The sequence below is a fragment of the Phacochoerus africanus genome, chromosome 6, assembly GCF_016906955.1.
Source record: "Phacochoerus africanus isolate WHEZ1 chromosome 6, ROS_Pafr_v1, whole genome shotgun sequence".
Taxonomy (NCBI): Eukaryota; Metazoa; Chordata; class Mammalia; order Artiodactyla; family Suidae; genus Phacochoerus; species Phacochoerus africanus.
This window is the reverse complement of record NC_062549.1, coordinates 20,895,580-20,912,847: the sequence shown is the minus strand read 5'-3', so window position 1 is coordinate 20,912,847 and position 17,268 is coordinate 20,895,580.

Here is a 17,268-nt window from a genome sequence, read left to right as displayed (position 1 = left end):
AATTTTCCTGGAATTTTCAAGAATAAATCATTAACATCAAGCAAGATCCTTGTATATAAAAACCATCTCCTCCCTTGTCCCATCATCCTGTGCATGAAATGCAGTTGGGACTATTGCCAGTGTTCTCAGGAGGAAACTAGCATGATTGGCAACCCTGTGTTCTGGGCTGTAGAGCATTCCTGGGGAAGTGCTGGGGGCCATGCTGGGGAAGCTCTAGCTCTATCCTACAGAAGCCTTGGCACTGGAGGCTACTTTCTTTGAGCCTAGTCCTCCAGGAAACATCCTGATTGTTTGGCTGAGAATCATTATCTTCCTTAGGTTTTGCAGCAGGAGAGCAGGTGAGACAAATGAAGAAATTAAAACCATACTCAGCCTTCACCAAACCTTGAGCCACAGCCCAGAAGGGCCCACTGAGATAACTCTGTACACATGCCACAGCATTTGAGCACCTAATATATCAGGTTAGACTCAAAGGTGTGGGCTTCCACAGGACAGAGGCACATGGATCAGGAAGGAGAAGCGGTGACTGCCCCCCAAAAGATAAATGTGCCACAAACAATCCCAAATGCACTCAAGAACCTAAATCCCAACTCCATCCTCAAGGCAGTCTCTTCCCCTCAGTTCTTTTATTCTATTAACGGCTTTACCATCTGTCCATCACTCAAGCTTGAAGCCTTACAGTCAGGCTGAGGAAGTCTTCTTCCATATCCTCCATTCTTAAGCAACTGTCAGGACCTGTCAGTTCTACCTCCTTGACACCTCTTCTTTCTGCCTCTTCCTCTTCATTCTGTTTGCTGTCACCCTAATTCAGACTCTCATTAACTCTTGCTTGGATTATTAAAATGGCCTTATAACTGGTCTATCCACCTTCCATTTCTCTGCTGTCCAACATACTCTCCTGATTATTGAATTGATATGCAGACAACACAGTTCCCGTCCCGTCATGTCCCTACTCAAAAGACATCAATGAGTCTTCATTCCCTGCAAAAATAAAACTTGATCCCTATCCTAGCCGTTGAGATATTCAGTGTTCTGTTACAACCACAGCTTCATCTTCTAACCCTCCTCTGTGTATATTCATTCATATAGGGCTTCTCAGAATTCTTCAAGCACACCTCAACATTTACCTCTCCAGCTCCTACCAAAGAATCAAGCTGTACCTGGAATCCATCAAATTCCCACTTCCATCTGCCATCCACCCTCAGATGAAGATCCAGTGCCCTGGCCTTTGAGATCACTCTTACCACTTGTGACCTCACCATTCTCTGAAAATTCAAAAGATGTTACCTTTTTCCTTTTTCCTAATGCATTCACATTTCTTTTTTTTTCCAAGTACATACCAGAGTTTTCCTACTATATTCAAATCATTTATTTGTTAATTCAACATTTGTAGATTATTATTGTTGCTATAGACAGTACAGATAAAATAATGAATGCAAAGAATAGAAAAAAAAAACCCTGCTTAGAGTTTACATTTTATTAGAGGGTAAAATAATAATATTAATAATAAAAATATGTGGAGTTCCCTGGTGCCTCTGTGAGTTAAAGATTCAGCATTGTCACTGCTGTTGCACATGTTTGATCTTTGGCCCCAGAACTTCCATTTGCTGTGGGTACAGTCAAAAAAAAAAAAAAAGGAATAAAAAATATGTAATGTATTAGACAGAGGTAAGTGGTAAGAAGGAACAATAAAGCAGGGAAGGAGATAGGAAGTCTTCCTATGAATGGTTTGATGTTTTAGATATAGTGGTCAGGAAAGAACCAACTGTGATGGTGACTTGAGTGAAATTCTGAAAGAAATGAGGGAACTAACCATGCAGATATCTTAGGGGAAGAGCACTCAAGGCAGAGGGAACAGAAAATGCAAAGGCCTTGAAGCAGAAACTTGTGTGGCATGTTCAAAGAGAAGGGATGAGACCTGAATAGGATGAATAATGGTTAAGTAACAGAGAGTCCCTAGAAACAAAGATTGTATTTTAAGGCAAAGACAGACATACAGTAGAATCTTCCCCTAACATAGATGTGAAATAATAGTTACTGAATTAGTGAATGTATTCTTTCATTCATTTCTGCATTTTTATATTTATGCATGGAATCTTTTTTTTTCTTAAGAATTCTCATTACCTCTTTTCATTCAGACTTCTGAAAACCAACTTTTTCGGTTTTTGTTTTGTTGAAATGTATTTATTTCACTTTCACTTATAAAGGATATTTTTTCAGGGTAAAGTGTTCTATGTTGCCATTGTTTACTTTCAGAAACTTACATATGATTTCCATTGCCTTCTGACTTCTGTGCTTTCTGTTAAAAAGTCAGCTGATTTTCTAATTGAAGTGTTTAAATTTGATCTTTTCTACTTTGGATGCGTTTCAGATTTTCTTTTTTTCTTGTTCTTTCAGCAGCTTATTCTAAAGTATCTGAATGTGCTTTTTTGGTATTTGTTTTGCTTGGGATTCATATAAATTTTTGCATCTTGGGTTGTTATCAACTATCAATTTTGGGGATTTCAACCATTTTCTCTTTAGATATTGTGGTATCCATTTTTTACCTCTCTTTTTTTATAAGATGGCAGATACATGTATTTGATGTTTTTATTGTCTTTCATGTCTTATATGCTCTTTCCTATACTTCACATTTTTGTTTCTCTCTACTCTTAATCTGAGTTTTTCTACTTGCTTAGATTTTCCAGTGTATTAATCTCTTCACCTATGCTCAACTAGCTGCTAATTTAATCTTTTAAATTCTTAAATTCAGTCATTATGACTTTTGGTATTACTGTTTACATTTGATTCTTTTTAAAAATAGATTTAAGGGATTTGGTAGAAGTTTCCATATTGTCATTTATTTTCTTGAATATATTAATGACAGCTATTTTAATGTCTATATCTGACTAATTCCAACTTTGGATCACCTGTAGTTCTGCCCTATTATTAATCTTTCTCTTTGTCCTTTTTGATAGGACTTACAATTTTTGGTTGAATGTCAAATACTGCATATAAAAAACTGTAAGCATTTTGGATGATGTTATTTTCCTGCAGAGATTATGTTACTTACCCAAGCACATGGCAAGTAGCCAAATAGGACATGTTTCTCTTAATTATGACTGCTTAACAAAGCTACTCCAAAAGTGAGTTGTATAAGAAAATAAGAATTTATCATGTTTATGATTCTTTGGACCAAGAATTTGGGCATAATCCAGCAGAGATACCTTATCTCTGTTCCATGCTGTCTAGGGTCATAACTGAGGTGGTTCAAATAGCTAGAGATGACTATGAAAATAAAACAGAACCATATGTCTGGGGCCTCTTCTTTTCCATGTGGTATCTACTTGGGAGCTGGCTCCTTTATTCACATGTTTGTTCCATGTGCTGGAATAGCTGGTATAGATAAGAGCAAACTGGAGCACTTTCTACACATCATGGTCTCAAGGTAGTAGGATGCCTTGAGGAGCAACTGGCTTCCAAAAGAGGGGGCATGCCAATAGAAAACACTCCCAAAAGGCACACATGGAAGGTATAACACTATTTTGCCCTAGCCTTGGAGGTCCCAGAGAGTCACTTGCATCACTGCATTGACTGATCTATCAGGTTCAAGGAGAGAAGAGTGGTGAAATTGATGAAGTAGATTATGTCATTCTCATTAGCAATTTCAAAGCTAGATTTTAGACTTTGAAAGTTTTCTCTATTTCTGTTTGTCTCTAGTCACAGAGTCTAGCCTTTCAGGGGTCTCAACTAAGAATCTGGGGCTAAATAACAGGGCCCTTCTTCTTTCATGGATCCTGGATTATAGTCTGTGCCCCCTTAGTTCTGGAAGGCTGTGAAAACTTGGTCTTTATCCTTTGAAGTTTACTCAATTTATTAGCCATTGTCTCTTCTCTTCAGAATCTTACTTGCAGAACCATGTTGTTTCAAGTCATGGCTGCCTTCATGGGCCCAAACCTGAAGACTTTTGTCTCTTTAACGCCATGATATTTCCAAGAGCTCTGCTGATCTCTGTCTCTTTTGGCGTTTCTCTGCCCTGCTTCTCAACCCTCAGCTTTAAGGTCTTAAAACCATGCAATCAATTATGCTTTGCATAACCATGTTTGGTATAACCATGATCAAAATAGGAAAAAAAAAAACACTAACCTCTTTAGTAATAATAAAATGAGTTTTAAAATAATACCATCCATATTCACCTCACCTCTCTCTGGAGCACAGTAAATTTTGTTCCAGGTTTCTAAATATATCAACCCATGAACCACCATCCATCTGTTGGTATGAAGAAGAAAGTAAATGTCAAAAAACAGAAGAGGCAAAAGGGCTTCAGCTTCCTGCTTCACCTGTTAGTGTTCTTGCCTGAGTGATAGGCTTGTAAAGATGGATGTCATATGCAGCCTCAGAACACTTCTGCATCAGCAGAAAAGCATCAGGGCCTCAGATAAGAAAGTCTTTCCTTAGTGATGCCCCCTATAGCCAGATTGAGAGTGTGAGCATGTGTGTGTGTGTGTGTCTGTCGGTCTGTTGTGCACTAGTGATTTGGTAGATGAAAAAGAACATTCTGATGATTTTTTTAAATTAATTTTTGTAGCTTAAGGACTTTTTCTAGAAGAGGATAAGACTTAAGTTAGTCTAGGGTTAGTGCTGACAGGCACTTCACAAATAATTTTTGAATGAATGAGTGTGAATACCTGAATGACCAGAGGAGCCATGCATGCCTTCTTTAATGAAAACCAAAAACCAAATCAAAACAAAACATCAGCTCTCCTAACACTAGCACAAAAAGGAGACCTTCCAATTGGGGAGTGTGGGAGGGTGGAGAATATCCATTTTAAGCTTTTGCCTTAGAATTCTCATAGCAACATAGAATGATTAAAAATTATTTTACTAAAGTTGGGGGGTAAGAAAAGAAAAATGAAGGAAGCATGAGATCAGGTATGCTGATTGGCAAGGCATAGTGTTCCTTCTGCTCTCAAAAGTCCAGTTACATTAACACATGATCCTCACATGAAAAAAGTGCTTTACTCTGCTTTCATGTTATAAAGGGCATATTTAATCACCCCTACCTGAATTTACCTTCCTAAGTCTTCCAAATTCTTCCAAGATATTCAATCAACAAACATTCATTGAGTGCTAACTCGGGTTCATCACTATCTAATGACTGGTTCACAAAATGACAAAGACCCTCCTTGCCCTCACTTTTCTCCCCATCTTGTGCCAGACAGGCACTTAAATTGAAAACTCCAGGATAGTATGGTACATACAATGAAAGAAATAAGCACAGAATGTTATGATAGAATAGGAGAAGAGGACCCAGTACATTTTGGGAAGGAAACTAGGGAGAATGGGTCAGAAATTCTGGAGGAAGGATTGGCTGAGTTCAGTCTTAAAGCATCAGTGAAAAATTAACTGACATAGGTGGGAGAAGGACAGAGAATAGGACCTCAGGCAGCAAAGATAGCATGAGCAAAATTAAAGAGGATGAAATAGCAAAATATGTGCAGGGAGCAGTAAACAATTCACTGTTGCTTAAAAAAAAAAAAGGAAACTTGAACACTAGAGACTTCAGGGGTGAGGTGGCCCTGGGAGACCCTGGAAGCTGTGTGAAGAGTCTGTCCTCAGTCAGGCAATGGAGAATCACTGAGTGCTTGCAGGCAGTGGAGAGATAGGATAGGGCATGTTATTTAGATGATCCAGTCCACATGCTTTTATTGGGAGGTGGGGGTAAGGACATATGCATTTCTTTAAGAAATTGGCCCATAGCTCTCGTCAGGTTCTGAAAGACATCAATGACACAAAAGGATTATGGACATTCCTATAAGAAGTACTACTAAATATGAACATGTTTCAGAAATATTTGATCAGGGAGTCCCCGCTGTGGGGCAGTGGGTTAAGGATCTGGTGTTGTCTCTGTGGCAGTGCAGGTTTGATCCTCAGCCTGGTAACAGTGGGTTAAGGATCCAGCATTCCCACAGCTGTGGTGTAGGTCACAGCTGTGGCTCAGATTCAATCCCTAGCCCAGGAACTTCCACATGCCATTGGTGCAGCTGAAATAGAAAAACAAAATCTGATCATATATTAAAATACTCAGATGATAGGACTAACCCCATGCTTCCTGAAGCAGACTCTAAACATGGGCTTAAAAATCCATGTATATTTTTAAATTTCCTTTATTAGTGCTGATAGGCAGATAAGTTCAAGAACCACTGGTCAGGACTATGATGGCTAGACTTTCACTTTTGCCCAGGACTTTCCTATGTGCTTCCATTTTCTGTTTCCTTTTACTTATTCACATCATAAATGACCCCACCCCTCAAGTGAGCTCCTAACTTCACATAATAAAGTGAACACCAGAGTAAACATAACTAATTTTCATGCAAGAGACAAGACCCGCCTTGAGTAAAGCAGTGGGGTGATTCTCCTAGGTCACCTGTGACCTGTGCTAATTACTGAAATGCACTCAGCTTTTGGATGGCCGTCTTGGGAGTAGTTTTTAGCATCCATGTAGAATGCCTGGGGTGTTCTCCTAAATAACATGAGGACAGTTGTTACTGCAATTAAAGATTCAGGGATATGCTGCACAGTCATTGCCTTTAAGCAGCTTGAAGCTTTATTTTTATAGCTACTACAAGTTGATGGGTGAGGAAAAAAAGGGGCCTCAAAATAAAGTATTTAGACAGTGTTATGCAAAAAATAGCTGAAGGAATTTGTTCCTGCCAATATCTTGAAGCTATAAATAACGAGATAGGGAGCGAAAGGAAGAAACTAGCATGTAATGCTTCTGCGATATGCTTGGCTTAAAGAGATTTCTTTCTTCAAAAAAGTTGGAAAGAGATAGGTCATAGATATAATATTCACTGAAAATATGAATGTTCTCTTCCTTACTTAAGCAAGGGGGTGGAATACATACTCATTTACTGGAAAAGCTAGGTCAGATATATCCATTCATGGATAGTCTAAGATAGAGATAGGCCAATGGTTTGGGATTATGAAGAAAAACAAATAATTAGTCACAGACGATGTTCCACATCTGTCAAAAATACAAATGTCTACCATCACTTAGCCCTGGTCTTTCCTCCCATTTACAGGAGCAATTTTACAGATCATGACCATGCAGGCAATTATTTCTACCAAGTGGTTTGTGGCATGACTCATTGTCATGGTAATGTTGACATACTGATTGATTCTTTGACTCTGAGTGATGGGATTTAGAGGTAGGTTTATTTTCCCAATGAAAATCTCCAGAACAATGAATCCAACCCCATTTTAGGACCACAGATAAGCGATAATTTTCATTAACTATGGCCACTCCCACCAGTTTGGACAGCAAAAAATAACAGAGGGTTTGGAGGGATTTCACACGTTGCAGTTAGTGGATATGTTGTATAAACTGGAAGGTGAATGTTCTTACCAATTTGACATCCAGCATTTAGAAAGACCACTTAAAAAACATGACCATATTATTTCAAAGGAAAAGGTAGGTTCTTCATGCTGTAAATTTCTAGGGTTTTGAGGATTTAGGAAAACATTTCTTACGCTATCAGTGGAATTCCAGGAGGCCATGGATACCCTCCAGAGAATCCATGAAACATCTACCTCCATGAAACTCTTAGAGTATGTCAAATATTGTGTGCATACAGCATTTATATATATTGCTAGGCCAGAGATCTTAACTTTGATTGAATCTCAAAGGTTTCTGAGACCCCCAATAGTTGAAAAACAAATAGCACAAAATCTACATTTCTAAGTTCCAGATGTCTTACTTTTAGGTAAACTGCTACTTTGTATTCTTATTGGTTCATACCTGAAATTCCCATTAGCCAAGGTTGGAATCTTCGCACAGTATTTTAGTTATTTCAAAACTGTATTTCTCTTATTGCTAATGAGTTTGCATATTCCTAACTTTATTTTTTTTAAAAAATGAGGTATAAGTAACATATAATACAATGCACAAATTTTAGGTGAACAATTCCTTGACTTTTGAGAATTATATACTCTTATATAACTACCTCCCAAATCAAGGTATAGAAAGATTTCCATTATCCTAGGCAGTTTCCTCATAATGCTTCTTACCTCTTTCCCAACCCAGAAGCAACCATTGCTTTTATTTTTTGTCACTGTGTATTAGTTTTGCCTATTCCAAACTTCACAAAATGCTATCTTTAGATGAACAGAAACTTCCAATTTTGATGACAACTAATATTTTTCCTTATAATTGGCAATTTTTAAAAAATCCTATGAAATTTTTGCTTACTCTAAGGCCAAGGTCAAAAGATAGACTCCAATCTTTTTTTTTTTTAATTTTCCCACTGTACAACAAGGGGATCAAGTTATCCTTACATGTATACACTACAATTACATTTTTTTCCCCCACCCTTTGTTCTGTTGCAACATGAGTATCTAGACAAAGTTCTCAATGCTACTCAGCAGGATCTCCTTGTAAATCTATTCTAAGTTGTGTCTGATAAGCCCAACAATCTTTCCTTAAGTGCCATTAATTTTGATACATTGACCTTTCCTCCCAGGTTTATTGAGATATAATTGACTTTTAATATTGTGTAGGTTTAAGATGTGCAATGTAGTGATTTGATGTATGTAATATACTGCAAAATGATTACCATAATAATAATCTGTCACCTCACATAGTGTGTGTGTGTGTGTGTGTGTGTGTGTGTGTGTGTGTGTTGTGGGGAATTTTTAAGATCTCTTTTAACAACTCTCAAATATAAAATACAGTATTTTAGCCAGAGTCCCCGTGCCTACATTACATCCCCAGAACTTACTAATCTTATAACAGGAAGTTTTTACCTTTGACTACTTTTGCCCATTTCCCCACCCTGGAACCAACACTATATTGTCTATTTCTATGAGTTTGTTTTTCTCTTTGGATTCCATGAATAAATGAGATCATACAATATTTGTATTTCTCTGTCTGATTTTGTTACTAAACATAAATGCCCTCAAATTTCATCTATTTCATTACAAATGACAGGATTTCCTTATGTTTTAAGGCTGAGTAATATTCCTATATCCCCTCCCACATATATATGTATATATTTTTCATTTTCTTTATCCATTCATCCCAGTGATAGACACTTAGGTGGTTTCTATATCTTGGCTAATGTAACTCATGCGATAGCGAACATGAGGGTACAGATATCTTTTTATGACAGTGATTTAATTTCTTCCAGAAATAGACCCAGAAGTGAGATTGCTGGATCATACAGTAGTTCTGTTTTTAATGTTCTGAAGATAGGTACTGTCTATAGAGATCTGCAGCTGTGGTTGCCCACCATTTCAAGATAAAAGAATCCAGTGTAAGGATCATGAAAAAAGAATAGGAAATTCATAAAGTTGTCACTGCAGCTATGCCAGCAGGTGTGAAAACCTTGCACTTTTTGTGAAATATCTTTTTACCTCATGTTGAAAATATAGCTTTTATGTAGATGGAAGATCACTATAAGAAAGGTATACCTATAGACTCTAATACAATTTGAAAAAGAGCAAAATCATTACATGACAACTTAAAGCAAAAGGAAGGTGACGGATCTAAAACCGAAGAATTTAATGCCAGCAAAGGATGGTTTGATAATTTTAGAAAGAAGGTTTGCCTTAAAAAATGTCATGACAGGAGAAGGAATTTCTGCCATCAGAGAGGTAGTATACCAGTTCCCTGACACCATTAAGAAAATCATGAAGGAAAAAGCATTATTGGCCTGAACAGTTTTTAAATGCAGACAAAAGTGCCCTATTCTGGAAACAAATGTCACAAAGGACATTTACTAGAAAGTAAGGAAAATTGGGACTGGGATACAAGGAAGGAAGGGATAGGCCAACTCTACTCTTTTGTCCAAATGCAGCGAGTTTATGATCAGGACTGCCCTCATCTATAAAGCTGCTACCCTCCAAACCTTGAAGGGAAAAGGTAAACACCAGCTACTAGTCTTTTGGCTGTACAACCAGAAGTCCTGGACAATGAGAGATCTTTTCCTGGGTTGGTTCCATTAGTGTAGAGGCTAGGCTACTGTAAAACAATCACATCAATTACTCTAGGCTTCTACAAAGCAATCACATTGTTGCTTCCTCATTATCAATGGTATACCTGTAAATAAATATTAAACTTTTTAAATTATTCTTTCATCTTTAATGCATAGTCTTAATATATTTAATTAAGTAGATGGTACTATGTGTTAGTGACTGCATTAATACAAACAATGTACCTACATGATACCAAACACACAATATTGTCTAAAAGACAATGTTAATGTAGGTACTAACACATAGATTATTCATCTTTTAAACAGAAAACATAAACTTATGGTACTGACTTTATAGATTATTCATCTTTTAAACAGAAAACATAAACTTATGGTATTGCAAATATATTTTCTCTTATGACTTTCTTAATAACATTTTCTTTCTCTGCTTATGGTTGAATATAGTTTATAATACAAAATATGTATTAATTGACTGTACTATTGGTAAGGTTTCCAGTCAACAGTAGACTATTAATAGGTAAATTGGTGGGGTATCAAAAGTTAAAGATTTTCCACTGTGCAGGGAATTGGTGTCCCTAACCTTCGTGTTGTTCAAGGGGTAACTGTATTTGGGTTTTTTGTTGTTGAATTGTGTGAGTTCTTTATATATTTAGGATATTAACCCCTTATCAGATATACGGTTTGACAATATTTACCTCCATTCCATAGGTTGCCTTTTCATTTTGCTGCTTGTTTCTTTGATGTGCAGAATCAGTTTAGTTTGATGTATTCCCATTCATTTATTTTTGCTTTTATTGCTTGTGTTTTTGGTGTCATATCCAAAAAAATCATTGTCAAGGACTTTATTCCTCTATGTTTTCTTCTAGGAGTTTTATCTATTAACTTTTTTCCCCTCTTTATCGTGGGTACATTTTTCTTTGAAGTGTTTCATAATTTATTATTGTATACCAGACACTGTGTTAAAGTTAATGTGACTGACATAAATAATATTGTCCTCAGAAATTATCATGTTACACTGCTAGTGTAAGGACTAAATCAACCTGATCTATGAACTGTGGTTGGGTCTGATTGCAGCTATAAATTTTATTCACCACTGGCTTCAAATATTTGAGGATGAAATCAAGACTTACCCCTCCATGGGTTCTGGATGTGAGCACTAGCATCACCTAGATTGGGATAATTTCTCTATGTCCTACAACCCAGCTTTCAGCTTTCCAGGATCCATGAGATTGCTCTATGTTTTATAGCTCAGCTCCAGTATTTCAGGGAACTGAGAAATACCCTTTGCTTTTCACCTCTATTTCCAGCTTGCCTCACCTTGGGAGATGGATTTCTCTCCAGGCTGCTACACTGCCCCCAGCCTTCAGGGAGATGCTGAAATTCACTTGGTGAAGGTCCTGTGCCTCTCAGAGTATCTGTCTCAGTTCTCATGCCCTTCCCCTGGCTTCCAGCAAGCCACAACCTTGCTTTTGATAGAGGCTCTATGCATCTGGAAGGTACTCTCTCAGCTTTCATGCCCTGCTTCCAGGATTTGGGGAGTTGGTGCCTTGCCCTTGGTGAAGGTCCTGTGAACCTCAGGGATATTTTTCATCTTGTCTCACCCCCAGCCTTTGGTTGGCCACTGCCATGCACTTGGTGGAGGTTCCATGGATCTTGAAAGGGCTGCTGTGTGCTTCAAGAGGGCTTTCACTCAGCTTTCCTGCTTTTCCCCTCCATCCTCACCGGGTCATGGCTTTGCACTGTTAAGATCTTCTACATCTGCAAGATGGAAGGGATCCTCTCAGTGTTCCTGCCCTTCCTTTAGATATTGGGGTGGGGGTGGGAGGGCACTACCTTCTATCCAGTGAAGACCCAGTGTGCCTCAAGGGGACTCCTCTCAGTCAGCCTGTATTCTGAATTCAGCATTCCTACTGCATACAATTGGTGAGGATCTCATAGGAAAGAATTGGTAGGTGGGTGCAGATCAATATGTGACTGGGTCGCCTAGGAAACTGAATCCCTTATAGTAGCCCATACACTCCCACTAAAAGTTTATGAGTAGTTCACTTGGCTACTTCCTACTCCACTCTCCGATGGAGTAACATCCTGGTGCTGCTAGGATAAAAGCAGCCAAGGGATACTCTTCTCCTAGGAATGGATTGTCTCTTCCTAAGATTTAGTTCATTTAAGTTTTTTTGTGTTTTCAGCTCTGTCAGGGCTTGAAATTGCCATGACATTGTAGCTTATTGGACTTGGACTCATTGTAAGGATGAGTGTGACAGTCTTTTGCAACTTTTTACATCCTAACCAGAAATAGAAGTCAATTTTTCCATTTCAAAAGTCTTCAGAGCCAGATCTTTCCTAAATATTTTGAAAAGAATATGCTTTCTGCATACTTTCTCTGATAAGTGCAGTAGAATCAGATATGACCCACAATTCCAATGCTATGCACTGAAACTTTTGCATTAGGAGCAAAAAAATTGGACTCGAGGGAACTATTACTATTATTATTACTTACTTATTTCACTTTTTGCTGGGAGTGCGTGCTGTTAGCCAAGCAGTCATCCTGAGATGAACCAACCACATCATTGTGTTATAATGCCTTTCATACAGATCTAGGCTTTCACTTTTCTCTCCTACATACATCTGATGGAAGGTGCTTGGGTCCATGTCCCTTTGTAAGTAATGCCCTTTCTACTCTTTTATGTTAGTTAAATTGCTACTTGTTTCTTAAGATCTCACTTAAATGCACATATCCAACAAGACAGGCTAAAAGCCTACTCTCTAACACACCTACCCTTGCTAAGCTGTTAGCGTAATCCTTACTGCATTATACTATGCACGTAATGCTAGAGGAAAAATGGTTTCTCCTTCTTGAAAGTGCCACCACATGGTCTAGAATTGGATCTCAATGACCTGACAGGTATATGACTCCCCTGGCGTCAGGATAAGGGGTGGGGCCAGCAGCATATAAACCACAGGATCTAAGAGGGAAAGGGGGTTCCCCTAAAGAAAAACAGGCTGATATTGGAAGAGAAGAGGTATCAGCTGCCAAGGAGGATGATATTTAAGATGCTTTTATTAAGACTTAATTGATGTGGATATTACCAGAAGAAAGAAAACAATATTTGAGAAGGAAGCTTAATTTTCACTCCTTATTTCAACCCAAAGACAAGACCTAAGGGACATGTTACCTAGAAAAAAATTTTTCCAACATCCAATAGAAGGCTAATACCCATAAAGTTGTCCCTCCAGAAGAATAATACTTAACTTTTTCTTAACCACTGAGGATCATTCTTCGTTACTTTTGCCTCCGTGGACCCCATTTTAAACATGTTAGTTGCCAAACTGCAATTATTATTATATTTTCTAGGTAGCTTTTTATTGGGCTAATTTTTCTTTCAGTAGCCATTATAACATATTGAAATATCTCGTGAACATGAGGCAACAGCCTTAAAAATGCTTATAACATTTGATCTGCCAGTTTCAGGTCTTTGATTTATCCAAGATAAGGGTCATGTATGTGAACAAAGATTTACCTTTAAGAATATTTACTACAACATGGATCACAGTGTTCAGATGATGATTACAATATTTACCACATAATCATAAGAACTGTTAAAATACCTAAATATCCAACAATTAGGAATTAGGTTTAAAAAGTATGAAATAGTCATACAATGGCACACTATGCATCCATTACAATCTGATTGTTCAAGAGATGATTTAATGCATAGAAATACGTTCACTATATATCCAATTTTTAAAAGCGTGTTATGAAACAACTTGTATGGATGGATCTTTGGGGAGTAGTTAAAATAGCTTCCAAGTCTCCCTCTTCATAGTCTAATTTTTTTCTTCTTCACTGAGATGGAATGATCTGGTCCTACCTTGATTAAAAACACATTTTAAGTTTGTTTCACAAGTAGATTTAGCCAAGGAAATCAGGTTATTTGCAGTTCAGTTTGGAAGAGAAATTCCAACTTGGCAAATAATTTACATATTGGCAAGAGCATGTTTTCTTAATATAATTGAAGCCACCAGAAAAACACAATAATAATTGGCACACAAACTTTGTTTTCGTCCTGTGCTACCTCAACTATATTCCATTAAACGAGAATGAAAAGCAGACCATTCCTTAAAGTTCAGCCAGAAAACAGAAACTCGACTTCGCATAATTTCTGCTGATGGATTGCTCATTCCTGGATGTTAGGATGATTTCACAATGATAGACTTTAAAACATGATTGCAATTGAAAACAAGAGGTGCTTGTGACACTAGAAAAACCACAGTTCAATTTGTCAGTATTAACATCCTAAACATTAAACTAAGAATGTTTCTTCTTTAGCAGGCTAAGGAAAAGAGTCTTAAACCATTTTGGAATATAAGAGCTAAGAGTTATATATTTCTTATTATGTACTGTGTGCTATTTTAAGAACGTTATAGTTATTAATTCATTTAATTCTCATGATAACCCTCTAAAGTATAGAGCAGTACTATTCTGAGGAAACTGAGGCATAGACAGGACAGGTCATTTCTATAAGGTCACAGAACTACCAAGAGGCAGGTAGCTGTGTTCCAAAGACACACTTGGAAAGTATGTTCTTTACCCAGCACCCTTGGATAGTTCAACTAAGTGAGGTCAAAAGCAGATAACAACCTTGAATCCACTGCAGTCGGGACATATCTCCATTAGAACCTCCAAAGCCAAGCTGAGCCACAAACAGTAGGCAACATAGCAGAATGTGTTTCTCCTACATTCTGAGTTCCTGCAAATTAGAGAGTCAGCACATCGGGAGAGGCCAATGCCAAATGACTCAGGTATCCACAAATAGCTTTGTTTTCCCTTGTCATGAGTAGACTTGGTGGAAACGCTCAGACTGTAAAGCAACTCCATCTTTTATTTATAAAGTAGGTTTGCCCAAGGTCTTTTTGCATGCTATGGCATTTGTTGAAACATCTGTGAGGTAGGGTTGGGCTGAATTTAAAAGCTGCTTCTCCAACAAGCCTTCTCATTTGTCCCCATACTTGGGAACGATTCTATCATCAGTCACATTGTGGGGCCGGATTTCACAAGTAGCCCTGTCACAACCGCGTACCAGTTTGGAACCTAAGACTTGCCAAACTCCTCTCGGAGTCTCCTCTGATGACTTGCCTTAGATTTGCCTTGTCTAACCTCACCCTGGCTTCTTTCTCTCTGGCTTGAGAAGAAGGAGTAGGATTTTTTTCATCTTTATTCCCTTGGATGCACTCAGTACAGTGTTCCACATACAACAGTATGTTAGAAAATATTTGTACATAAATATGCTGAAGTTACCATCTTGGCTACTGTTCAGATGTACAAACTGAAATACATGACATAAAACCTGACCGATGTCTTAAATCAACACCCCCAAGTGCAATTTGGCATCTGCTTCCTCGCAAAGATGGACGACTGATACCCTTTCTCTAAAAATGTCCAGGTGACTGATATCCTTTCTCTAAAAATGTCCAGGGAAAGAGGGCTGAAGAAGGGTCACAGACATGGGGAGGAGAGACACTGGAAAGGAAGGAGGGCAGAGCAGAAGGAGAAGGAGGTTCACTACTGTCATAAAGCCTGACTACAGCGGTCCTGAACCAGGGAGCGGCATTCACACCTGGAACCATTTATAAATACTTTTGAGAAATGCCAGGCTAATAGATGTTTCGCCAGCCAGTAATTCATGAGCTTGACGCGGCAGGGGAAACTAAAGGGGGTAATGGGTACAGCTGTCAGGCTCCAGATGCTCTGGGGCCCAGCCCTGCCACGTCGTCCCAGCATCCATGTGGAGGAACCCTGGGAAGTGGGCATATCACCGCCGTTCGCCCTGGCCTGTTTCCAACAGTGCCAGCTGCATCTGGCCTGGGAGATGGCTGCTGCTGCTGGCAGCAGTGTGTTTCCCAGGAGGCTGGGCACTGGGCTGCAGCCAGGCTGGGAGAGTTGGAGCTCCAGCTCTTGCACATGGCCCAACCTCCTCTGCCTGTGTCCCCCAGAATCTCCACGGGAGCTTGGCGTTCCCCAGCACACAGGATCCTCCTCTAACTGACAGCTTTCTGCAGTCAACAGAAAAGATGGAATGAAAACCACGCAGAGGAAAATTCATGTCATTTATTAATAATTTCTCTCTTTCTTTTTCTTTTATAAATTGGAAGGAAAAAGTCTTTGGTGACACTCTCTATAAAACAATCTATCTTGGATGGCAAAACCCAGACATAAAGTTACACAGGTCAGTGAAGTAAACCAAGATCTATGGCTTTGCATTTTTTTTCAGACTCTCACACACACATTCGCACACATTCACACTTCGGGGCTTAGTTGCGCTACCTCATTAACAGTCTATCTAGAACAAATGGAGAAAACACTTCAGAAAAGACCTGTGGTGAGACTATAAAGACATGGGCAACATATTAGAAAACTGTCCCAAATGTACATGGTATACAAAATAAGGTATACTTTTTGCTTTACAACTTGCCACCTAAAATAGTTCCAGTTTTCCACATCTTTCTTCCACCCCTCAACATAGCCTGTACATATTTTTTCTCTCAAGATAAATATACAACCTTCATTACATGGTACCCAGGTCATCTGCATGGCCCTTATTTTAGTCATAATTACAACCAAAAGGAAAAGGGAGGTATTTCTGTAAAAGAAGAACAGAGAACTATTACAGAAGTCAAATGGCCTTTGAGACTTAAGAGGCAAACCATTGCAAAAACAGTGACCGAAAGACTAGCCTGACTTGAGTTTAGACAAAGGCGAGACCCTCTTCATCGGACGGCTTTCTTGATGGTTCTCACTTGTCCCTTTTCCTGAGGATACAACAGCCTCCCTCACCTATTTAATTGGGCAAGGCAAGTCTCAAGTTTGGGTAGCTCATCTAGGCTCCTGATAAGGAACAAGTACTGGAACTCTGAATTAGCACCTACTGACAGCCCATACTCAGTAAAAAAAAAAATCACGGAACTAAATATCCCTTGATTTGTGTAAAGATCAGAAAGGGGGGATGGTTTGCAAGAGTCACCTTTGTTATCAAGATTATACTGTAATTAGCAGCTTTTCTAGCCACAGATTCTGGACAGTATTACTGGAGTGATGGGAGAGACCATAATTCTTAGGAAGCTCGGTCCCATTTTTTTTTTTTTTTTTTTGGCTGCACCCCTGGCATATAGACGTTCTTAGGCCAGGGATAGAACCTGCACCATAGCAGTGACAGTGCCAGATCCTTAATGTGCTGCACAAGGAAACTTCTCCATCTCATTTTTTTTTCTTTTTTAAAGTAGACTTGGAGTCAAGGAG